We start from the raw sequence: 20,616 nt of genomic DNA on the forward strand, positions 1-20,616 counted from the left end.
CTAGAGATTTGAGCTTCAAATCTGTTCAGAGAGGTACAGACATTCTATCCTTCACTCTTTATTCTTTGCAGTTTTGGAAGCTATTAAAATCTGTCAACACAGACCTCTGACCTCTCCTCTCACATTCATGTTTATTTCTATATACAATTAGCAAGGGTCCCAGGCTGGTTCTGAATCCAGATCTGGACTCCCCTGCTAAGCCCCTCCCTTCTCTCAGGGCAGTTTCAGATCTGAAACGCTATTTGGCCCACAATAGCTGAGCCATGAAGTTCAGACCTGGATTTAAATCTCCCGAAAGTTAGGGAAAGTTCATGTCTGGGCAGCAGCACTGGAACAACTTGTACAGTGGGGGTGCTGAAAGTCAATGAACCAAACTGTAAATCCTGTATATGATAGAAACTGCTTCAAGCCAAGGGTTGTGGCTGTACTCCCATCACCTCTAGTTCCAGCACCCCTGGGTGTGGGGCTGAGTACATCTCTACTTTCAGAATGAAATTCACAAATTCACAAAAGCCCCCCTGCACCACTTGAGCCCTTCATAGAAGAGCCTGCTGGCAGAGATGCACACTCCCTGACTTCTGTGGACGTGGTCTGCCTTCCAAGACCTGCATAGTCCAGTGGCAAAAGCCACAGGGAAGGGCTGCAAATTCACCTATCCCTCACAGATCCAATGGCCCAAGTACCAAACACAACTAGTGTAGGGGCTTCAGTTACTACTGTAGCCCATAGGCAGTAGGGAGTGGGGAAGGCTCACATGGCATTGTCATATATTGACCCTGAGGTGGGGAATAGATTTCACTTTCCCAATTGTCCCATAGTCAACTTTCATAGAGCCTGAATAATCTGACTTTATATGTCTGGAGTGGCTGTCATCTACAATGACAGGTTTCAGAGTAGCAGCCCTGTTAGTCTGTATCCGCAAAAAGAAAAGGAGTGCTTGTGGCACCTTAGAGACTAACAAATTTATTTGAGCATAAGCTTTCGTTAGCTACAATGAAGTGAGCTGTAGCTCACGAAAGCTTATGCTCAGATAAATTTGTTAGTCTCTAAGGTGCCACAAGTCCTCCTTTTCTTTTTGTGTCATCTACAATGACATTAACAAAGAGAACAAGTGTGTGTGTGTGTGTTGCGCTCACGAATGCGTGTACAGAGCCATCATCCCAAAAGAATTAAATGAAATTAAATTAAATGCTTACATGTCTGGCAGGGAAGATCTACGTATAGTATGCCCTACTAGGTTACACACACATAATATAAAACTCAGTTCTACAGCTTAAATATGAATAATCAGAGCTTTTGAAATACTGCAATTTCTCTTCCTGGTGATTCCTGCCAACATTTCCTTTGGTTTCAATACGTGTGGGTTTGTACTCGCTGAGTTTCACTTTAAATCTGGCATGAATTCAGAATCCAACCATAAATCAACCCAGATTCACTAAAATTTGAAGCTGAGTTTGCTCCAAAGGTTTGTGAATCTTAGGCCTTGTCTACACTACATAGTTTTGTTGACAAGAGTGCTCTTCCTGACAATTTAACTCTCCTGGTACAATGACATAATAAAACCACCAAGGCATAGAGCTTTTAGGGACAAAGTTAGAGTGATGCAGTGTCAGTGTGGACACTGTGCTTCCTTATGTTGCCCTAAGTGGCATCCAGGAGGCGTACCGCAATGCCCATCATGACTGCTCTGGTAAGCAGTTTCTACTCCGCTGCCCTGCAGCCAGGTACACATGCATGTGCCCCTTCCCCTTTAAAGCCCCATGCCAGCTTTCTGTAGCAAACATTCGTGTGGTGTACACTGGAGTTGCTGGATCCGTTGGGTGTGAGGAGAGGAGGCTGTGCAGTTGCAGCTCTGATACAGCCGTAGGAACTTTAACACCTATGAGCAGATTGCTCGTGGCATGGATGAGAAAGGGCATGAAAGGAACAAGCAGCAGTGCCATGCTAAGATCAAGGAGCTAAGATCAAGCAGACTACCAGATGGCAAGGGAGGCAAACCAGCACTCTGGTGCAGTGCCAAAAGCATGCCTCTTCTACAAGGAGCTGCATGCCAACTTTGTGGTGACCCCTCCTCTACCACCAAGAGCTCTGTAGACACTTTGGTGGGACTGGAGGCAGCAGCCAGGGAAGTCAACCTCGAGGATGAAGTGGTGGACAAGGAGGTCGAGTTAGAGGAGGATGTGGGACAGGTGACAGGCTCATCCAGTGGTGTGGTGAGCCAGGATCTCTTTTTGACACTGGAGGGATCTTGCCAGTCCCAACAGTCCAGCTCTGGAGTGCCTGAAGCAGGAGAGGGGAGCTCTGATAAGCACTCATTTTGCATGATACTGCACAGTGACATAAAGTAGAGGTGTCCTTTATTTTGTTACATGGTGCATGTGGGAGAAGGGATTGAAATTAACTCTGGGACTGTTTGCATCTCCTTTGCATTCCCCAGTGCAGCTACTCAATGGGGGCCAAGGGGAAAAGTTTGTTAATGATTACCCAGATCCCATGAGAATCCTCCATAGAGATCTAGGAAACTTTCCTGCAGAGACTCTGAAATCCTCTGCCAAAGGTTCCTTGGAAGCGCTGCTTTGTTTCTTCAATCAGCAATTACTTCTGCAGGAACCAAAGCAGCACTTAGGCGAGAAGCATATGGATCCCGTTTGAAGTCGCATGCATGCAGGAGATGCCCTTGCATTTTTGGTTACCCTCAGTATGTGAAAATAAACTGAGTTGGGGTGCATTTTTATTATTATATTGCAGGAAGGACAAGAGAAGCAGCTTACAACTGTGTTTACAATAATGAAAAAAAACAGTTTAAAGGCTACAGGAATTTTCTTTACTTTTGCCATACTTCAGATAATAAATATCATTCTTTTTGCATCATTTTATCAGTTTTAGAGGGCTGCCATGCAAAAGCAAGCTTAATTCTCTGTTCAAATATGTTTACCTGTTGATAGAACACAGCTAGTAATTACATACAAATAACAGACAAAACTTTCTGGGTCACAGTAGAGCAGTCCCACCCCCAGTTTGACAGCTTCTATGCTGTTGAGGGGGATGGAACTCTTGGGGAAGGAGAACATCAGCCTGGAATGGAGGGAAATAATCCCATAATAGGGACCTTCCTTCCATACGATATCATACTATCCTCTCACACTAAGGATTCCCCTTAGGGGAGGGCACCCCTGCTAGTAGGAAGAGATATGCAGTAGTAATGAAGGATTCAATTTTTTGAAAATATAGATAATTGGGTTTGTGATGACCAGGAGAAGCACATGGTGAATTGCCTGCTGGGTGTGAAGGCTGTGGACCTCTTGAGACTTCGAGACAGACTTATGTGCAATGTTGGGGAAGAGCCAGTGATCATGGTATATTGGCCCTGCTTTGAACAGGGGGTTGGACTAGATGACCTCCTGAGGTCCCTTCCAATCCTGATATTCTATGATTCTATGATTCTGTGTTACCAACCAGGCCTCAGGTGGCCAGGGCTAGTGCTGAAGGTGAGAGGTTGGTCTACTGGTTAGAGCTGGATCCAGGGTAGGCAGAGGCCAGAAAATGAGCCAAGCGTGTTGGGATATATATATATATATATAGACACATTGTGATTCATATATCCATGTAATATGTTTTCGATCATTGAGGCCTGGTATGAACGACACATGCTTGACATGAATACTGGCATTGCAAGTTGGCAACTGAAGCAAGAACTTAATGTCAAGAACTGTTAGAACTATTTGTGCAAAAACAATCTTGTTATATTCTGAGAAAAAATACAGAAAATCATCAGAAAAGGAAATAACACCAGCTGGACTGATATAAAATTGTATAAGAATTGGAGGAAATGGCAAGCCTTGGATCATGGTGGCCCACCCAGGATTGTCTCTTTGGAATTGTGTGGGTAGACGGCCTAGTAAACAAAGGCAAAGAACTGATGACACGATGGAATGGACTATGCATGGTTCCCTATGATTTCTGCAAATTGGAGTCATTTATTGATCCAGAGCCCTGGTTGGATATAGATGTGTTTTTTGCCAGTTCCCCCCCCCCCCCATCTTATGATCTTATGATTGGAAGGAATCTTGCCTGGCCATTGGGACCATTCTGACCTTTGGACTCTGGTACAGTATGTTTGGAGTGTGAATGTGGAGTGAGGTTTGTTTTGTAATAAATAAAGAACATTTAAAGTATTATATAACAACATGGTGTCCAGTATCTGCCTGTTCCCCATCCCATAGGGAGACCTCTATTACGGGTCTAACAAGGGGTCAGTACTGGAGGGGTCAGAAGCCAAGTGCCAGATCTGGGAGGGGGTGGTGGAAACCAGAGTTGCAAGCCAGAGGTAGAGCTAGGTATAAATACAGGAGAGACAGAAGCTGAATGCCAGAACCAGAGGTCAACTGGAGTCATAAGCCAGAGGTAGAGCCAGGGGTTGAATCCAGAAGTCTGAAGCCAGAGGGGAGCAGAGGCTGGAGCTGAGCAAGAGCAGGGAAGGGAAGCAGGCTGGAGCAGGACTAAAACAAGGGCTGGAATAAGCAGGAAAAGTACTGGATCACTGGCTGGAATAAGCAGGAACAGGGGCTGGAACAGGCTGGAAGAGTGATTGGAAGCAGGCCAAAGCAGATACTGGAACAAGGGCAAGTGCAGCTGTGGGTATGATATAAGTTGAGCACCCACTGAACTGCTGTGGGGGCCAGGCTACTAAACCATCAGCCAACCAGGGACTGCGGCTTTTCTGAGAGTTCTCAGGCTGTGCAGATGGACTCATTAGTTGCCTAGCAGCACAGTTAGTCAGGGAGCAGGCCAGCAGCTGTCCCTAGACAGTCAGTACCTGACAGCACACACCTTCCTTCAGGGTTGCCTCCCAGGAAATCTTGAGCTGGATTTCTCGGGTTAGCCCTGGTGGAAAACACACAGAAGGTCTGGGGCATGCATATGTTCCACGGGTTCCCACGAACACTCCTCTGGTCCATATCCCTCCCAGTCAGTCAGATACTGGAGTCTTCCCTGGACTTGGCGGGAGTGCAGAATCTGCTGGGCTACATATTCCTTTTGGCCCTGCATGGTTATCATTGGAGGGGGAGGAGTAGTGCATTGTGGGAAAAGAAAGGAGATATAGAACACAATCTAGCCGCTGAAATTGAAAGGCAACTGGGTTAATTTGTTCTGTGATTGCAAATGGACCCAAGTATTTGTAGTCCAGTTTTGCAGATGGACAGGTGGAGTGCAGGTTTTGGATGGACAGCCAAACTTTATGCCCTACCTTGAGGTTAGAGGTTGGTTGACAGTGACAGTAGACATGATGCTTGTACTTTGTTTTAGACTCTTCTAAACTTCTAGCCTCATGAGTTCTGAGGTACTTGGTGGATGTGTGCAGAGAGATCAGCAACAGTTGGCATTGGCGAGTTGAAAGGGATTTCAGGGTGGTACTGAGGGTGGAACCCATAATTTGAGAAGGGATCTACTGGGTCACAGTGTGTGTGTGTGGAGTTGCTGTAGGTGAATTCTATGTGGGGAATGAGTGCCAGCCAATTGTCCTGCTGGTAATTTGGGAAGCATCTGAGGTACTACTCCAGGATTTGATTGACTTTCTCTGCCTGCCCATTGGTGCTAGGGTGGTACATGGTTGAGGTGTGCAGCACAGAAATTCCTGCCAAAAGCAGCAAATGAACTGAGAACCTCCGTGAGATACTGTGCTTGTGGGCTATCCATGAAGGCAAAAGACATTTTCTTTGAATAGACAGGATGTTTGCTGGGCAGTGGGGAGGCCGCAACATGATATAAAATGCACTATCTTTGTCAGGTGATTGACTGTCCTGAGAAGTATGGTACTCTTGGGAGGATGGTAGATCCATAATGAAGTTGATCAACATTATGGCTCAAAGATGAAGTGGAGTGGACCAGAGCTGAAGGAGACCAAGCGAGTTTGGTCTGGGCACATAGTTTACAGGACCAGACATAGGTTGCTACTGAAGCACTGGGGGCAGTCACCAGAAACTCCTTGATTTCATGACCTGGGTCTTGAATTGATTGAAATGACCCACGAGAGGAGTATTGTGGCAGATTTTTAGGACTTTCAGCCTGGGTTGGCCACTGGGTACATAGATGCATCCTTCCAAAACAGAATTCCTTCATGGAGGGTGAAAGTCAAGGCAGTCTGGGAGCTGGCATTGTCTAATGCTGAACTGCAAAAGGATTGCTGGGCAGCAGGGCATGTATGAAGGGCAGCAGGGCTTGTATGAAGGCAGCAGGTCATAGATAGTGGTGTTTAAAATGAAATTTGACAGTTCATAGATTGTGGATGGTGACTCTCGGTTTGGTTAGGTTTGCAATACTTCCCTTTTGGGATAATACATCTGTCTTCCCATTCCTGGTCCTAGGGCATTAGGTCACCACAGAATCAAATCACGTGAAAAGCCTGTGCTGATTCAGGTGCTGATCTGTCTTCAGGAATTCCAGGGATTTTACTATCGGTAAGGACCTGGATTGGGAAGCTTGCACCCTTGAAGAGATGCCACCATTTCTTGAAGGCTTCTTTGATAGCCAGTAGCTCTTTCTCAAGGATGTCATTGTTTTTCTCCACTGTGGTGAGTTTGTGTGAGTAAAAATAGCAAGGGTGAAGCTGACCATTGGAGGCTACTGTTTGGGAGAGGACTGCTGCCAGCATAGCATTTGAGGCATCTGATTCTACCATAAATGGCGGGTCCAAATGAGGGTGAACCAAAATGGGGGCTGTGATGAATTTCTGCTTTCGGCACTCAAAATCTGCTTGAGCCCCTAGGGACCATCTGCAGGAGGGCTGTGACTGGGACAAGCATCCCCTAGAAACCCTTGATGAACTATCTATAGAAATTGACAATGCCCAAAAAGTGTTGGATCCCAAGTGTTGGTCTGATAAAGTATGGCCATTTTTATGTTCTTAAAAGTACCCAGTATTTCTCCCATGTAACAGTTAAAACTCTTCAACTTAATGATTTTTATGTAAAAAGGAATAAACATAGGCAGACAGTCCAAATGTAGATAACTACAATTTAAAAGATTAAAATGTTTCCCCTCACAACTGTTAACAAAGTTACCAATTTAATATAAAGGTATGAACAGAATTGAAAATTGTAAAGAAGAAAAGATGGGAAATTCAGAAGCTGAAGATACTAAATGAATCATAACAAAACCAATGTGTAAAACTAAAGGTCTCCTTTCACAGAAATACCAATAAGAAGGTTATAGTAGGACCTCAGTGGAAGTTTTGCCTAAATCAGGAATGTAGGATCTGACCCCAACTATCATTATAAAAATTACATTTACATGTTTGAATTCTGACAAAGGCAGTGCTATAGTGTTCTTCCAGTTTAGGAGATTTGATAGAATCAAATGAATCCTCATACTTAAACATGTTAGAAGAAAACAGAAAGAACAAAGACAGAAAAGTGAGAAGATAGATTATACTGTCTCAGATCAAACACTGTTTAGCTACAAAGGAGGAAAACATTACTGGTGCTATTATATATTAATGCCCCTTACAACTGGTTCCAAGCGAAAAGGCTATTTTTCATATTCATGTTAGGCCATTTCCACAACGTCATTTCATTGTCCTCCCACAGCCAAACCAAAATGGCATCACACAGGACAGCTTCTCATTTTGGGTCCTATCAAGAGGAGAATATGCTTGGCCCTGCTGAGTTGCATAATCCTCAGAAGGCTTCACAGGCTGCCCTGCTCAGGGGGAAGGTAAAGAAAATGTTACATGGAAGTACAAGAAAAAACAAACAAACAAACAAAAACACGACTTGCCTCAATTGCTGGCCTCCTACATGCAGTGCATGCAGATTTGGTAGATAGGTTTCTAACTTCCTATTCTGGTGTACAAAACCAGCTTGTCCTGACAATTCAAACTTATTATGCAGCCATTTTAGAGGCTGCTTTTAATAACATCTTCCGAAAAGGTATAGCATATTTGTTTTATGAACATCTTAGAGCCAAAAAATGTTATTTTTCTATTGTTGAAATGAATATATGTTTCTAATAGTAGAAACATGTATTTCAGCTGTAGAAATTGACGTTATTATTGGTCAAGGGCTGTCAATCAAATGAACTCATTATGCATTTGAAACTCATTAGCAGTAGATACTGTAGCTGTAGATTTCAAATGACTGATAAATAAAGGTGTGTGAAATTACTGCTGAATGTGTCAATTACTCTGTGGAATGTTCAGTGTGAAAATAAGTTTTCACTCAGAAAAATCACCAACACTAAAATCAGCTTTAATATTCAAAAAACATCTATTCTGGGTGCTCTTGGCCCCAACGCTGCTCTTTCTTCCTCTGCTCACTCTCAGGTGTGGAAGGCCCTGCCTTCAGTGGAACTTGGGTGCACAGTGGCAGGGGAAAGGAACTGGATCGTGGGAGCTCATGCAGGGATGTACACCATTTGTACACAGTAAAGCTCAGCTCAGTGTTCCCTATGGGGCCATGCACAGCGGCTCTTTGAGAATGGGGCCAATGTCTCCACAACTGTGGTATATCTAGTGTTCATTGTGCCCGTCTTGTAGGGAAAGTCAAGGCTGCAGAGGCTTGTGGAGACAGTGGAGTAGCAGCTAGGGAGGGGCCTTTGATCCTGTGGAGATTCCGAATGCCTTGTCCATCTTCATCTGGGTGCAGGGAACAGGATTTGAACCTCAGTGCAGACACAGTAGTTCCTTTTACTAAGCTAATAATTAATACAATTTCCAGCACTTACCATATTGTCCACTTTACAACTAATTAAATCCCCTTGTAGGCAAATATGAAGAAAATTACTGTGCCCTGGCTATGGACAGAGTTCCATGGCCAAAACATTGATTGTCCCAGTAATATGCCTCTGGTGTAATGAAATTAAATATTTAAATCAATACACAATTGACCAGATTCAACTTTCAGTAATTACTAATCATTTCAAGGCAGAAAATATCCTTTGTGGCTACTAGCCCAAGAAGGCTCAGTGGGAATCTCAGCTTCCTCAGCTGCAGGAGCTCTTCCCTATCTAGATGTAAGGGGACTGTTGCCCCCTTAATAACATTCAGTGGGGGTGTTTTAGTTGCTAGCTCCCAGTACTAAAAGGGGGAAGGGTCGATGCGGAATCAGGACCCTGAGACTGACAGTCCTCAGAAACAACGGGGAGAGGCCAATGCTCCAGGTCAGCCTGAATGACAGGCAGGCAGGCTAATCAGGGAGTCAGGAGGCCAGGGAGGTCCCGTCCTCCGCGTGAGCTGGAATTGTCTGGGTCAGACAGAGTGGGGTCGAGCTAAGGAGAGAGCAGGGGCCCGAGCTGAGCTGGGGAGGAAAGCTGGGCAGATCCAGAGGGACCAGAAAAGCAGCCCAGAGAGAGCAGACTGTCCTGGAAGCAGAGTTGCAGCCCCAAAGCCAGAGGCACAATTGAGAGAGAGCAGACTTGCCCTGGGAGCAGAGCTGCAGCAACCGGAGCCAGAGGGGCCAGAGAAGCAACCCAGGGAGCTGGAGGCAGAGCAGCCATGCTGAGGCAGAATGGAGCTGGAGCTGGGGCTGGAGCAATCTGGAGCCGGGTGTCGTGAGCAGCTGGAGAGAGCGAGGGGGACCCTGGGCAGTGGGCCCAGCGCAGGAGGATGCCTCAGCCAGGAGGCTTTGCAGGCCAGACTCGGAGGGGGATTGGTAACCCTGACAGGGCGGGGGCAATTCTGGGAAGAAGGGCCCTGCCACCTAGAGCCTGAGAGCATGTGGTCACCACTAGAGCGAGTGTCCAACCCACAGCATCCCTGCAGCACAGCCAGGGCCTGAGAAGGAGGCCTGGGACTTACAAGGAACAGACTGTGAACTGCCCTGACATTCCAGAGACGCTGTTTGTGATGTTCCCTGCCACAGAGCGGGGTGATGTGTTTCCTTTAACCTTTCCCATTTTCCCTTATTCTTTTTAAAATTAATTGTTGATTAAATAACTTGCATTTGCTTTAAATTGTATGTAATGATCAGTGGGTCAGAGAAGTGCTCAGTGCAGAGAGAGTACCCCAGAGTGGGGACACCCTAGTCCCTGTCCTAGGTGACCACAGCAGGGATGGGGGTCAAGCCCCCCAGGAATCTGGGCCCAGCCTTGTTGGGGTTACACGGACTCTGCCAGCCAGGAGAGTGGAAGGGGAGTCCTCAAGGGCAGGGAGTCCACTGGGTAAAGGAAGTGGGAGCGAGGACTCAGATCCTTTCACTAGCCCACTTCACCGGGGTGGTGCAGAAGCCAGGAAAGTTCCCCACAGTAGCGGGACTATTCCCCCACTTACATGAGAAGAAAGCATCTCTTCTCTAGTGGGCATAGTACTGTATATTGAGATAGGGCTAGGGCTATCCCTTTATGGAGTGGAATCTGTAACTGATAAAGAAAGAAATCAGGGTCAGAGGAATGATATTGGGGAATTTTTTTATTCAACTCCTATCCTTACTTAAAGTCAGTTCCCAGTTGCATGCATGTCAGTGACTCAGGAAAGAATGCTAGAAAAGTAGTGTGTCAAAGTGGTCTCTTTCTGGAGGACTGCTACAATTCAGAGGCTAGATAAAAAAGGAATTGCACGGCTTCTCCAATCTTAAAAAGTGATGATGGCAAAGGAGCATACTTACGCAGTTTGTGCTCACAGATGAATTTTGTGACCTATGCAAGGACTCAGCTGAAGAAAATTGAGCTCACAGTGTGCAAACCTGGATTGAGATACCTTTGAAAATTTAATCCTGAGCCTCATTTATTTGTAAAAATTGAATTTCCAGGGAAGATATGGAATATGATGACTAACCCATGCAATTCACTGTTTCCCTGACAAGAAACATGGCAAGAAACTCAAAAGCACACAGGAAGAACAGAGGGCCAGATTATTTTAGCAAGGGAGTCTGTCCTATATATCTGAGATTGGAAACAAATTATATTGCTACTCCAGTACCCACCTTGACTGCTCAAGACTGTAGTGTACAGAATAGCCTATGGGAACAAGCCAGTGGGAACAGATCCAGAAGTATTACCAATTCAGGTCATATCGGGCTTTACCTCATAAATCAGATCCCGACCTCTTCTTTGACAATGCACCTAGAGAGGCTATAGCAGCATGGACCCTGAAATATTGTACCATTTAAATATATAATATATTGAAGAAAATAAGAAAATGGATTGGTTAGTGAGGTGTCTGGTCTGAGCAATGTAGATATCTTGGATGCCTCATATGTTGGTAGTGAGACTACTCTTCTTGCTACCTTGTTGCTTTTTCTGTCAGGAAGATCAATATGAAATATTTCATTTCAGGTCTATTTGACTTGACGTCTTTGGGGTGAGAGACTGAATCACTTTCCATGTCCATTCAATCCTTGGCTAATTGATGCCAGTTGTGATGCTGTTTTTTTGTGAGAGGGACATTTGTCTTATAGGAACTAATTTTCCACCAGCATAATCATCAGCAACTGATTTCTTATACATCCCTGAACTGCCATAAGATGGTAAAATTGTTTCAAAAAGTAATTTTGAACTGATAACTAGAAATACAACTAGGAATAAGAATAATAAGAAATACGCAAAGGTTTTGCATCACAAGCATTAGTATAAACAAATTTCATAGTGTTTATCCATGCGAATCCATAGCCTTAAAATGAACAAACAGACAAATCAAGACCTCAAAGGAAATCACAATCTAACCTGATGACTTTCACCTGGTTTTGTGTTGAAATTGTTGCATGGTCTGGAAAATATACCTTACAATAGAAACTTAAGAAGCTCAATCTATTTCACTTCAGACAGTGAAAATGTGACTTAATCATGGACTATAAGTACCTGTACAGGGAGAATATACCTGATACCTGAGGACTGCTCAATCTAGCAGAGAAAGACTTAGTGAGAACCAATGGCTAGAAATTGAAGCTAGAAAAATTGAAATGGCAAATTTTAAACAATGAGGATAATTAACGATTGAAACAATTTACTAAAGATGTAGTAAATTCTCCATCACTTGGAATCTTTACATCAAGTTTGGGTATCTTTCTAAAATACATTGTCTAGCTCAACCATGATTAAGGAATTTGTGGATGAACTACTATGGCCTGTTTTATGCAGGAGGTGATATTAAATGATAAATTATTGCTTGTTCTATTCATTCTGAAGCAGCTGGCTTTGGCCACTGCTGGAAGACAGGATATTGGGCTAGGTGGACCATTGGTCTAACCTAGTATGGCCATTCTTATCATAATAGGTCCTTCTGACATTAAAATCTAAACATCTATGAAAAATTGTGATTTTGTAAGATTTTGTTCTAAGACCATATATTAGCCAAGCTTTGCTAAAAAGCTTTTCGAACTGTGGCAAAACCTAATCCGAATTTAAAGTTTGTAATGATTCCGATGAGTTCTATATTTCACTGTGGACACTTTGTTTAGATGTATTGGCAACCCTCTGGTTAAAGGCTTCAAGCTACTTTTATTTTCAGTATTTTTAGGCTCAATAAAAATTGCTTTTACACAGAAATAGTCATTTTTGTTTTACCCATTTAATATCTTTAAAACAATTATTTTTATAAAAGTAATAAAAACAGTCTAAGTGTGTGCATAGTGACCCAGAATTCTCAGGTGGCTACATGTGTTCAGCTTTCAGCCTCATGCAGCTGAACTTTGCAAGTATCTCATGATAATGGAATCTTTGTGAGTTGTTACTGAGACTGTTACTCTTTCCTCCCTTTTGGTATATTGTTACTGTTTTAAAATCTCTATAGTTCAGTAAAGAAAAGGTGGAATCAAATGTTTCAGTTTACCTCCCAAATGTGTGCAAATATTATTATAATTAAAGAAGGGATATTAAAAAAAAGAAGTAAAAATTATACACAGCACTAAGGGCTTGATTTTCCTGTTGGCACAGAACATGTATTGGAAGTTTCATGTTTGCATTCCTCTGAGGGAGAGTTAGACCTCCAAATATTTTGTTTGGGTCTGCAAAGTTGACTATTGCCAGGTGATGCATACTTTAAAAGTATCTGTGGAGACCAAGGTCTGTTCAACGTATGTGAGTTAGCACAGTAAGCATTTAAAGGACCAGACCATAATATATACTACTGAGGGATGCATTGGTTTGGGTAAAGAACAAAATTCCTTATCCCTCAAACTCCCCCCCCCCCACACACACACTTTTATAACCAGACTCAAACCAAACATTTTTAATGTTCTGAAATATTTGAGTTTATTTCTTTTTCTTGCTTGTAATTAATAGTATGGCACCAAGAAAAACAGGGCCATGATCTTTGATTGATGCCCCCTAGAGGCTACTGTAATACAAATAAATTGTAATGAAATAGAAAACCCCTCTGCCCATATTAAAGTAATGATATTAAAATATTAAGGTTGCAAGGTCAAACACTTGCAAAAGTTGCCCCAGCAGTTTTAATTCTCCCTCTCATTTGTATGCATTATGACACAAACTTTAATTACATATTCATATATTATTTTTTCAACAGAACTCCTGACTCATTCAATACAATTCGGGAAAAAAGGTTTCACCACATTTTTTTCATTCCTTTGTTTGGCATAAATTTAACATGACAAGCCTTTCCCCTTCATCTAAACAAATATTTTACTTTATCTATTTGACTCTTGCAGAATATTCAAGGGACAGTATCCCATATACAACCACTTTACTAACAGTGTTATAGAATATATCAAAAAATCCATCAGTATGTCCTAAAATTTCATCAATTTCAAAGAAACTCTATGATAAAAAATGACTTCAAAGCCAGAACAATCCAAAAGGGTTAAAATGTAAATGCATATATAGTTTTTAGTCTCTCTATTACTGTTGTGGAATCTTTAGCACCTGTTTATTTATTTACAAAAGGTTTTCAGCTTATCTTTAATGGTGCCTTTGGGTTCTAAAGCACAAAATATTTTATCTGTTCTGAAATGGGCAAGTGTGTAAGATGTAGTTACTGAGTTTTGTACTAGGGTCTCCTTTGTTTTGTTAGACAAATTTTGTTTGTGATTCCGAGTCATTCAGGGTTGCTACAAACAAAGCATTGATGTACAAATTTGATTCTGGTGCTCTGTTTCTATACAATCATAGAATCATAGAAGATTAGGGTTGGAAGAGACCTCAGGAGATCATCTAGACCAACTCCCTGCTCAAAGCAGGACCAACACCAACTAAATCATTCCAGCCAGAGTTTTGTCAAGCCTGACCTTAAAAACCTCTCAAAATCTCCCTAAGTAACACATTCCAGTGCTTCACCACCCTCCTAGTGAATTAGTGTTTCCTAATATCCAACCTAGACCTCCCCCACTGCAACATGAGACCATTGCTCCTTGTTCTGTCATCTGCCACCACTGAGAATAGCTGAGCTCCATCCCCTTTGGAACCCCTCTTCAAGTAGTTGAAGGCTGGTATCAAATCCCTCCTCACTCTTCTCTTCTGCAGACTAAACAAGCCCAGTTCCCTCAGCCTCTCCTTGTAAGTCATGTGCCACAGCCCCCTGATCATTTTTGTTGCCCTCCACTGGACTCTCTCCAATTTGTCCACATCCCTTCTGTGGTGGGGGGCCCAAAACTGGACGCATCACTCCAGATGTGGGCTCACCACTGCCGAATAGAGGGGAATAATCACTTCCTTCGATCTGCTGGCAATGCTCTTACTAATGCAGTGCAATATGCCGTTAACCTTCTCGATAACAGGGGCACACTGCTGACTCATATCCAGCTTCACATCCACTGTAATCCCCAGGTCCTTTTCTGCAGAACTGCTGCTTAGACAGTCGGTCCCCAACCTGTAGCAGTGCATGGATTCTTCTGTCCTAAGTGCAGGACTCTGCACTTGTCCTTGTTGAACATCATCAGATTTCCTTTGGCCTGTAGCTGGGCAAGCACCCTGCTCCAGAGAGAAAGGGGTTAAAACCAGCTCTGGGAAAGGGCTGACAATCAGGGGAAGGCAGTATCAGCCAATCCAGGCCTGGTACGGCTGGTATAAAAAGGGCTGTAAGCTAGGAGGCAGGGAGTCTCACTCCAGCCTTGGGGTGGGAAGGACCAGGCTGCCTGGGAGCATAGCATACCTTCAACAGAGCAGTGTTCGGAAGGGGAAGGCTGAGCTGGAGAGCTGAGGCCTGGTGACCTCCCAGGCTGAGGCCTGACAGGAAGGCCTAAGGAGGTACTGGAGCTGCAGGGAAAGGCAGCAGGTCCAACCCTCTAGCCAGTGATGAGTCAGCACCTTACTACATGGCCCAATCCTCCAATTTGTCTAGGTCATTCTGAACCCTATCCCTACCCTCCAGCGTATCTATTTCTCCCCTCAGCTTAGTGTCATCCGTGAACTTCCTGAGGGTGCAATCTATCCCATCATCCAGATCATTAATAAAGATGTTGACTTTATATCTTGAATTTAGCAAAGGTTTTGATACGGTCTCCCACAGTATTCTTGGCAGCATGAATGGACTATAAGGTGGATAGAAAGCTGGCTAGATTGTTGGGATCAACGAGTAGTGATCAATAGCTTGATGGCAGTTGGTATCTGGTATCAAGTGGAGTGCCACAGGGGTTAGTCCTGGGGCCAGTTTCATTCAACATTTTTATTAATGATCTGGATGATGGGATGGATTGCACCCTCAGCAAATTTGCAGATGACACTAAGCTGAGGGAAGAGGTAAATAAGCTGGAGGGTAGGGATAGGGTCCAAAGTGTCCTGCTTTGAGAAGGTGGTTGGACTAGATTACCTCCTGAGGTCTCTTTCAACCCTAATCTTATATGATTCTATGTTGAAAAAAAACGGATCCAGGACTGACCCCTGGGGCACTCCGCTTGATACCTGCTACCAGCTAGACATCGAGGCGTTGATCACTACCCATTGAGCCTAACAATCTAGCCAGCTTTCTATCTACCTTATAGTCCATTCATCCAATCCATACTTTTTTAACTTGCTGGCAAGAATACTTTGGGAGACCGTATCAAAAGCTAAAGTCAAGATATATCATGTCCACCTCTTTCCCCATATCCACAGAGCCAGTTATCTCATCATAGAAGACAATCAGGTTGGTGAGGCATGACTTGCCCTGGGTGAATCCATGCTGACTGTTTCTGATCACCTTCCTCTCCTCCATGTGCTTCAAAATGGATTCCTGGAGGACCTGCTGCATGATTTTTCCAGGGCCTGAGGTGAGGCTGTAGTTCCCTGGGTTCTCCTTCTTCCCTTTTTTAAAGATGGGCACTATATTTGCCTTTTTCCAAATTTTCCTACTTTCTTTGCCAATTACACTGAAGCAGATGTCCATTATTTTGTCATATATTTGTTCACTTGAGCTTGGTTTGTCTAATTTTCCATTGTTTTCATGTATATTTAAGTTTAGAAAATAGCTTTGATGGTCCCTACTTAGGGTTGCCAACATTTAAATCACACAAAACTGAACACCATTGCCCCGCTCCCTGCCCTGCACCTTCCATGTGACCCCGCCCATGCCCCGCCCCTACTCACTCCATCCCCCCTCCCTCTGTTGCTCACTCTGCCCCACCCTTACTCACTTTCGCTGGCTGGGGCAGGGAGTTGGATTGCAGGAGGGGGTGAGCGCTCCAGCTGGGCATATGGGCTCCAAGGTGGGGCCAGAAATGAGGAGTTTGGGATGTATGTAAGAGGGGGCTACAGGCTGGGGCAGGGGGTTGGGGTGCAGTATGGGAAAGGCTCCAACTGGGGGTGTGGGTTCTGGGGTGGGGCTGAGGATGAGGGGTTTGGGATGCAGGAGGGGGCTGGGGCCAAGGGGGTTGGAATGCAGAAGCGCACTCAGGGCTAGGGCAGGAGGGTGGGTTACGGGAGGGGGTGTGGGATGAGGGCTTCAGGAGGGAATTTGGGTGCAGGAGCGGGCTTAGGGCTGGGACAGTGGGTTGGGGTGCATGAGGGGGTGGGGGGTGCGGGAGGGGGCTCAGGACTGGAGCAGGGGGTTGGGTGGTGGACTCTGGGAGGGAATTAGGGTGTAGGGGGGGTTCTGACCTGGGGCAGGGCTTAGGATACAGGTGGGGGTTCGGGCTCCAGCTGGGCAGCACTTAACTCAGGCTGCTCCTATTCAGTAGCGCAGCAGGGCTAAGGCAGGTTCCCTGCCTGCCCTGGCTTCGGGCAGCTCCCAGAAGTGGCTTTCATGTCCAGCTCCTAGGCACAGGGGCAGCCAGGTGGCTCTGTGCAGTGGATGCTGCCTGCACCCACAGGAACTGCCCCTGCAGCTCCCATTGGCTATGGTTCCTGGTTCAAACCTTGTGTTTGAAACTTGTTGCCAAAATGTCTTGCCAAAGGGAGGGAGTTAATGTTACACTTAGGGTTAGAACTCAGGAGTTACTGACTCCATGACCCATGTTCTCAGCACCAAAATCATAGCATCATAGAATATTAGGGTTGGAAGGGACCTCAGGAGGTCATCTAGTCCAACCCCCTGCTCAAAGCAGGGCCAATCCCCAATTAAATCATGCCAGCCAGGGCTTTGTCAAGCTTGACCTTAAAAACCTTTAAGGAAGGAGATTCCACCACTTCCCTAGGTAACCCATTCTAGTGCTTCATCACCCTCCTAGTGAAAAAGTTTTTCCTAATATACAACCTAAACCTCACCCCACTTCAACTGTGATCACTACAATCATAATTGTTTGGCTGGCTAGCTCATAAACCCAAAGGATTTTATTTTATTTTTAACATATTTTTATTTTTTGTTTGTTGCATATAGCTAAATCAAGAGAAATTATCATTCTATTTTTGTTAGTCTGCAAATGCAAATAGGGCTTAAAGTAGCGTATTAATAAGATATTGATCTTGCTTACCTTGAGCATTCAGAACTCCAATTGATAACTGTGAATGCCCAAGAATGGAGGACTGAGTGCATAGTAAAAGATATTTATAGTGGATCATAGTATTTTTTTCAGTAGCTAGGAATAAGCAAATCATCTCTGAAATTAAAAGAACCAGTCTGACCATTTATCCACACTTCAATCAAATTCAAATTTTTTTTAATGTTCATCATTTTTTTTTATTTTATGTTATGAGTGTCTGATTCCAGCCTGGACTCAAATACAGGGTACCAAAATGCCTTGAGAGTGTCGTGTTCCTAACTCTGTCAGTTGAGGGAGTAATGGAGAGAGAGCATCATGAGCAAGCTTACTTTGGCAGGAGTGTATTCATGATTTCTCAATCAGATAAATTAACATAAAGTCTGACAATCAGCCAATAAGCATCCTAACCCTGTGGGGCTTATCAAAACTGAGCTTCTGAATTATTTTGAGGCCCTCCCATCCCTATAAATATATAGACAGAAATAAACAAGTCAACAAAAAATCATTTTGAAACATTTTATCTTGAGAAGTAATAATCCAACAATGATTTTTTTCTCATTGTTTCAAGAAGAGGATGAATAAATCATAGTGTAATTCAATAACTAAGCCATTAAAGGGACTACATAAAAATTACATGACTATTTTAAACTTTAGGGTAAAACTCTGCTTTAAGCCACAAGCCTGAACAGAGAGTAGTACCAATTGCAGGAAAAACACTAGAGGTCCTCCTGTGAATTGTAAAATCCCTCTGTACTGCTTCTTGCTGGGAGTATGGGGACACAATCTGTTTCATACGTTGAGTGGGAACAGATATTGCTCCCCCTAGTGTGCTGGACCTAGAAGGCATTGTTGAACTGAATTTGATGGGTTAGTTGTTGTGGCTTGCCACTGATCGCATCCGACCAGAAGATTTGTAGGTTCTTATCCAATTCAGACTACAGAGTTTAAAAACACAGAAAGTTCTATATTGGGAGAGGATTCTCGGGCTTCTTGGCAAGAACACATACACTGAGGACAATACCAAACTGATAAAACCTTTATTGAAATTAACATAAAAATAAGAAATGCAATGAAACTTATAACTGCAAAACAGTAAAAGAATTCCAAAACTCCTGGTGGTACCATTTCTATTATACCTTAACCTAACATACTCATACCCTTCCTTAAGGACCCGGTAGTAGGAGGTGAAGGACCAGCCTCACTCCTGGCATGCCTGATTACGCGATGGTGCTGGCTTCCCCCATGGTTAGGAATGTTGAGTAGTTATACTATACTGCACAAGCTGAGCTGATAGCGTGATAGAAGATAGAATAGATAGAAGATGGAATAGATAGATAGAGCCTTGAACTTAGAAGAGCTGAACTTAGCAGAACTGAACTGAAATGAACTGAACCCTCTTACAAGGTATTTTATAGGATCCTGACCTATGTAATTCAGGCCCAGCCCTACTATACCCAAATCTTATTTCCATACTCTAAGAACTTTATGGGTACCCTTCTCCTATAGCAGTGTTTCCCAAACTTTGGATGCCGCTCGTTCAGGGAAAGCCCCTGGCGGGCCAGGCTGGGCCGGTTTGTTTACCGGCCACATCCGCAGGTTCGGCTAATCGCGGTTCCCACTGTCTGCGGTTCGCCACTCCAGGCCAATGGGGGCTGTGGGAAGCGGCGCGGGCGCGCAGGTAAACAAACCAGCCCGGCCCGCCAGGGGCTTTCCCTGAACAAGGGGCGTCCCAAGTTTGGGAAACACTGTCCTATAGGTTAGTGGATTATGACACTTACTTTCTAAATATATTAATAAGGATTATCTCATTCCAAAACTGCCAACCTAGGCTCTCTTGATGACCTTCAAGTTATGGTGTACCCTGCAGTTCCCAAACGGTTGTAGAAGCCGGATAAACCTGTGATGTGATGTGGATAGTTCCTCCCTTTGGTTCCCCAAAGTTCAGGGACCATTCTTATCTGTGCCAAAGGTTGCTAGCATTAATGCTGACATATTTATAACTGATTATACTTTTTGCTATATAGCAGATCTTACTGGATCTTACAGGCCGGTAGGCTTCTTGCATTTCAGCATTTCAGCAAAATTTATGATTAGGAAACACATGCCTCAACACATCCTAAATTCCAAGGAATTAATACTGATAAAATATAAGAATAAAATGGATTAATTTCAGAAAATGAAACATATTAATTGATACTACTGGCTGGATTAGTAGGATATAATAGCTAGCAAAATAATCCTATGGGCTACAGCATGACCTCACCCATTTCTGCCTGGCCCTTCTTTGGTGTCTATAGTTCCAATCCAGGCACTGACTGGTTTTATGGTCTTGTCCAAATCACTTAAGGCCAGATTGGACCTGTAAGGCACAGCCCTGAAATAAGGAAATGCATAAAGGGGAACACTGCACTGGGAGCCCCATGAGGAAGGTCTTCTGTGGCTCTCAGGGAGCCCCTGCAGCAGCAGGAGCCCCAACAGCATGTGCTCATCTCTGCACCACCACTGGCTGGTGCAAGATGGCATGGCCCAGCCCTCATCTTGCACCCTTTAAGGTTGCTATCTGTGGTCCAAATAGCATAGTGCCTGCACTCATAAGCTACACGTGCGTGAATTTCAGTTCAGAGGATCTAGGAAATGGAGAAGAAGAGTCTCTGTCACCTCTCCTTTCCTCACTTGTACATCAGTTCAGGGCCAGGTGCACTCTGGACTTTAATCTTGTCTCAGTCGTCTTATCCATAAGTTAGATACTTAACTCACAGGTTTGATATGAGCATTCAGTAGTTAATTTTTGTAATGAGCTATACTGTATCTATGCTTAGTATTATCCTTAATTTTA

The sequence above is a fragment of the Chelonia mydas genome, chromosome 2 (genome assembly GCF_015237465.2).
Source record: "Chelonia mydas isolate rCheMyd1 chromosome 2, rCheMyd1.pri.v2, whole genome shotgun sequence".
Lineage (NCBI taxonomy): Eukaryota > Metazoa > Chordata > Testudines > Cheloniidae > Chelonia > Chelonia mydas.